The sequence below is a fragment of the Aquila chrysaetos genome, chromosome 17 (assembly GCF_900496995.4).
Source record: "Aquila chrysaetos chrysaetos chromosome 17, bAquChr1.4, whole genome shotgun sequence".
Lineage (NCBI taxonomy): Eukaryota > Metazoa > Chordata > Aves > Accipitriformes > Accipitridae > Aquila > Aquila chrysaetos.
This window is the reverse complement of record NC_044020.1, coordinates 5,495,065-5,501,064: the sequence shown is the minus strand read 5'-3', so window position 1 is coordinate 5,501,064 and position 6,000 is coordinate 5,495,065.

The following is a 6,000-nucleotide window of genomic DNA, read 5'->3' as shown; positions in this document are numbered from 1 at the left end:
ACTTCATTGAAGCATAAGATCTACTTAAGTGTTTTGTTTAATGAAATTATAAGTGATCAGAATATCATAAATGTAAACTGATTTTTCTCTGGTCTGCGTTGCTAGCTTCTTTTCTAAGAGGCCCAGCTTGTCAGATCCATTTGTTTATACTCATTTTAAATGCAGAGCTGTGTGTGGGAACTCCGCAATTAAATTCTCCAACCTGTTTGATTTTCCCTGCAGATGTGGGGGTTCCCAGGTCTTTTGGGAAGTGCTGTGCTGCAAAGGATTTAGCACAACGCTGAAGCCAGAGCAGGGCTACAAGTCAGGTTCACTGCATGTGACAGAAGCAGATGAGTAAGCTAAGCTCTGTTTCAGCCCGCTTAGGCAAGATTTGTGCATCTAGTTATTTATCTTTGGCTCTAATCTTGCAAGCCACATACAAGCAAATAATCTTCATCCACTCAAATATATCCTTGAAGTTGGTGGAAGCAGCCGATGCACAGAAAGTTTGCAAGGACTGATCCTTATATAAGCAAAGAGAAAACAGTGCAAACCCAATCCAAAAGAGATCATGTCCATCTACCACTGAAGTCAGCGACAATTTACCATCAGCTTCAGCAGAAGCAGATTCAGTGCCGAAGGAGGGGCTGGACCTTTTGTTGTCTGTGCCATCCATATAAGCAAGCAGAAAGATTGCTTTTCCCAGACTATTGTGGCATAAAATAAATGCAGTCAGGCAAGACCATCTACAAATCCTCTTCTTTGCAGTCTCTTTTATAAGGCTGGGTAATTATATAGGAATTACTTCTCAGCCTTATTTTTCTCATATAAGACAAATACAAGAGGCAAGATGCAGTACAATAAAGCTGACTTTGAATGAAGAGTTATTAAGAGTTTCAGCGCTCTTGTTAGCATGCAATGTCCTTACAGGCTGGCTCCATGGGGAAAAGGTTACACAGAGACAGCAGAGGACGGTGGGGCCATGGTGGCTTGCTCTGAATCTCAGCATATATCGTGTTCTTGCAGTGCTGGCTGGTGGCTATACAGACTGACTCAGGGCTTTGTTCTCAGTGCCAACCCTATCCCGGTTCTTTCTTCTGGAAAAAAAGAAGTCATAAAATTTCAATTGGCCTGAGTAAAACAGATAATAAAAGAAATGGAATCAGAGAAAGGCTGTTATTGCCAAGTTTTGAAGGAATTAATACAATGGCACCTGAAAAATACAAGGAAGAAGTTTGGCTCCATCAGAAAGCAAGTTTTGTACTGCAGAACTGTTGTGTTATGTCTGTGAGAAGAGCCCAGGCTGCACAGCCTATGTGTGAAAGTATCTCCCACTAGTCCTTCCCTTTAGCAGAGGAGTCTATCCTAATTTTTCCCCAACAAAAAGACACAGCTTGATTCTTAAAGCTGCAGGATGACATGGCAGCTGCTGGGAAATCTGGCGGCTGCAATGAAGCAGGAGGGATTTTGGCACTGGATCATGCCCCACAGGAGAGCAATTCCACCCCACAGCTTGGCCAGAGAGAGTTTTAAAGAGGGATCCTTTCTCAGTACATACTTAAGAGAAAAGCCATCCTAGAGGAGGTAAAGGCAAGCAGTAAAACTGTACAGGGTTCAATAAACTATGTTGAGAGAGACATTGATCTTAGCACTAAAATGAAAAGAAGATTAATCTAGCTTTGGTGATGCTAATGCACTGGGGAATTAATTAGTACAAAGGGACTGCAGAAAGCCCTAAAACCTCTCACTATACAGAATTCTTGTCAGAAAGTTCTTTCAGAAAAAACCAAAGCACCCAGGAAACCAGCAGCTTTTAACCAGAGAGAGGTACACAGACAGAGGTCAGCCAGAGGAAGAGAAATAGTACTTTTTCTCTTAGCTTTGAAGGGTTTTATCCTTGAACAGAGCTGGTCAGCAATACCAAACAACAGCTGTAAGAGGAAGGGTAGTGAAGCACAGGACAGGCATCAAGGACACCCCAATTGTATACCCATCATCTTAGCTAGAATATCTTAAACCTGATCTAATCTCAGACATCTTGAGTAATTTATCTGTAACAGCCATATGATGTGGTTTGTTGCCCTATGATTCTTCCATAGTCAAAGGAGAGAGGATGATTCAGCTCATCTGTTCTTCATGTGCAGCCGTGGGTGATGGCTGAGGGAATCCCGTCAGGGAAGGGACTTAGGCCGTGCAAGTTGGGTCAGGGCTGTTTCCTTGTCTTACATTCTTCACAAAGAATGATAATACCTCTTGGTCCTACTCTTTCTTTGGTTTTTCTACTTGATTGTGGAGTCTCTGAAACAGGTAAACATCTCCAGCTATTACACTAATATATAGTGTAAGTTAGCCAAGTTACTATGTTCACTAGCAAATGTCCCTGCAATATTGTGGCTACAGTTCCGGGAGTCTTAACTAAGTCATATTTGTTCAGAGGCATCTTGACAATATGGAACTGAAATATGTTTAGCTTCACTCCCTTGTTCATATTCCTTGTTAGGTATTTGTATGGGGGTTTTATATTTTTATTTACACTGGAGTCTGACTTCACTTGTGTCAATATCCTCTGTATATTTGTTACATAGTGGTAAAAAGAGGGCCTAAAACTTTAAATGATGAAAGGAAACAAATACAGTATTTTCTGCATGCAGAAGGTATGGAAAACACCAGCTACTATTTTCAGGAAAATAGTGGGAGGAGGTAGGGAGAATTTCTAGAAAACCACTTTTTGCATAAATTTGGTTTATATTTCCATTTTTCCCCCCCCCTCAGAAAATGTTACTTCTCTAGCAGTCAGCTTTTTTTTAAAAAAAAAACCCAAACAAACTCAAAAGCTTTCCTTAGGCTCAAAGCAGACCATCCACACCTGGCGTTGAAACTCACAGAATCTAAATTTTCCCCTTGGCCACTTCCACCCATAGCCTCACCTGCCACAGGTGGTTTTAGTTCCTCCTGGTAACCTGAGCAGCAGCTCCAGCCCGGCACACTTTGCCCTATAAAGCCAGAGCAAAAATGCAGCCTAAAATCAACCGCTTGAGCACGAGAGCAGCCTGGGCTGTGATTTCTGTATTTCTGGGCAGTAAAATCAGATCTGCTAGCGGGTTTTTTTTCCTCTCTGAGACTAGAGAATCGACATTTTTTAACGCTCATGTTTTGGCCGGTGGTGGGGCAGGAGGTGGAAGTTCTCGGGCAGCATTTCCACAGAGGAGACAGGCCGTCCTTTCCCTGCACCCTTCAGGGACGGCGGGAGAGCCGCAGGGGCTGAAGCCCAGCTTCCCCTCCATCGTGTCCGTCCCGGCTCTGCCGCTGACCCCTTGGGGCCGTGAGTCGCTTAAAGGACCTAATTTTCAGAAATGCCGGACACCTGCAAGTCTCCGGTGGGAGCTGCCGGCGCTCCTCACGGCAGCAGATCGAAGGCGTGAGGTCTGCGGCAGCGGTCTGCTCCAACCGGGCCTCCTCGTGGCGGGGTGCTGGGTGAAGCCCTGAGTGCTCTTGCAGCTATCGCTAAAGGGAGGGCTTTTGTGAGGCAGGGGTCCCAAGGCAAACCCCGAAAACGCCCGCGGAGCAGCGCCTCAGCCCCGCGTGGCTCGGGCCGACCCGAGGCAGCGCCGGCGGGCAGGCCCTCAACGCTGCCAAACGCCCCGGCCTCGCCTCGGCCTTCCCCCGGCCCGCTGCCGGGAAAGGCCCGCGGGGCTGCGCCCCAGGCGCTCCCACCGCCGGCAGCCGTGGGCTCCCCGGCGCTAACCGAGAGCCCGCCCGTGGCTGCGGGTGCCCCTCGGCACGACGGCCGGGGCATTTCATACGGCGCGAGGTGCGGCTCCGAGCGGCCGTCGGCGCTGCCGCAGAGTACCTTATTTAACCTTGGTGAGGGAAACACCAGCGCTTTCCCCTCTCGGCATTTGTTTTCAGTTGCTAATCCAGGAAACACACGTCCTTTCTGTTTACTTAGAAAAGAATGAATAATAACCACGTTTCTCCTCGGCTCCTTCCCCCTCCCCGATCCTCTTCTCGCTCCCCGCCTCACCTCGCTATTAAAATGGAAACCCCTGTGTTACAGACATCGCCGGGCTGCTAGAGCACTTAAGCAGCGCCCCGTGAGCTGCAGCCATTTACTATGTGCGATTGTTTCTGCGAGACCTAATAATTCTACCATTGTTATTATAACACTGTGCACTAATACAAATGAGCTTGTAAATAGGGGTCCAACTAAAATAAAACCATTATAATCACAGCCCAGGCTGTAAATCACAGACTAGTGTGTTCTGCTGTGGTTTGACCGAGAGCCAGGCAATAGTCAAATAATCAAACTGCAGATGTTGGGATAGCAAATCTGCTTAAATTTAAACAGTGGCAAAGGTCCAAACAACAAGGGGGGCAGAAAAGAGTCCTTTGCACAATGTAGGAATTCCCCCCCTCCCTTTCTTGTTAACTGGGTCTATAAAGTAACCAGACATGTTACCCGATAATAGCACTGTTCCTCAGCAGCTTGCACACACCAGCGCCGGCTCACAGGCGCGGGAGCCGTGCAAAACGTCTGCAGTGACTGATAATTAGCACTAGCTGCCAGGCTTGCAGGGCCATACCCCCGCCATCCCCACGGCCGCTGCCGATGGCGAGATCAAGCCCTCCAAACCTTCCTGGGAGAGGTGAGGGGTACCCAGTAATGTCCTGTACCATGAACTTCATCAGTTACCCCAAAAGTCAAGGATACAGGCTCACAACTTGACCGTCTGTAATTTCTTGAGATTCTCGTTGTGACTAACCTCACTCCCTCCTCTGCCTCAGTCTTGGACGATCCTATTTCCCCACGTTGCAGCCCAGGACGCAACTGCAATTTGGATTCTTGCTCGGGGGAGTTCGTGGCAGGCACTTACCACCCCATGCCGGGCCAAGGGCTCATGTCCCTCCCCTGAAGCATCCTTGGTGGGGGCATGCAGAGAGACCTGCCTACAAGTGGCACGCTAAGGGTCGTTTCACTGAGTAAAGCAGCGTGCGAGGGGCAGCGGGGAGACCATGCTGCAAACATGGGGCAGCTGAGAAGAGGAGCCACATGAGGCTGTCGCACTCTGCCAGCTGTTTCCACAGCTGTGGAAGATGCGGTGTGGTTGCTTCTCCTCGTAGGCAGAAACCAGGATCTGTGTCGGTAGTGTTCAGACACAGGCAGTGTGTTTTCGTTTGGAGAATACATGAGCCTTGGCTGTTGCCCCATGACATTTGAAATGATGTTATAAGCTTCTTTAGGAAAAGTATATGGTCATTTGTTTCTCTGACAGCCCAAGGCAAACAAGTTGGATGGGTCCTGTTGCTCACCACGTTGTCACATGTGGCCACAGGAGGACTGTTAAATGTGAGAACCTCCTTGATGTAACTTAAACTTACCATGAAGGAATTTTTTATGCTATTTTTTTAAATGTAATATTTAAGTGGCTGCTGGGCAACAAGTCATAAGAACAATCAATCACACAAACAGATGCCATGTAAATACTTCTTTTAAGCAAGTAGCTCAAGAAATCATTGAGGGGATAAAGCAATGATCTCTCCAGGGGAAAATCAGTAAAATGAGCTCTCCAGCCTTGGATGAAGGCTGGACAGGATACAAACCAGTCATCCTCCTGAAGCTGCTGCTTCTCTGTGGCACTGACACAGCAGCTGTGAATATTAATGTTATTTCCCCAAAACCTTGTGACTAAATTCCACTAGCAGGACAATTTGCCCTTCCTGCTCAGGAAATATTTGCTGTTAAAATGACTCGAAGGCAACATGAACCAAGCATGTTCCAGCTCCAGACTGCAGGGACCCCAGAAGGGGATTTTGGTTATGAAAAGCTCATTCACTGATTTGAAATCTTTTCCTTAGAATTTGAGTAACCAACTTGGAAGAACATCCTCTTTCCTCCTTTTTTTTCCATTCTTGGTTCTTTTTAAAGGACAGTGTATCTACTGGAGGCAGACAACTATTTTGGCTGAGTCTCCCTTCTGGAGGGAATACAATGTTAGAAGCAGAAAAATGTGCCACTCG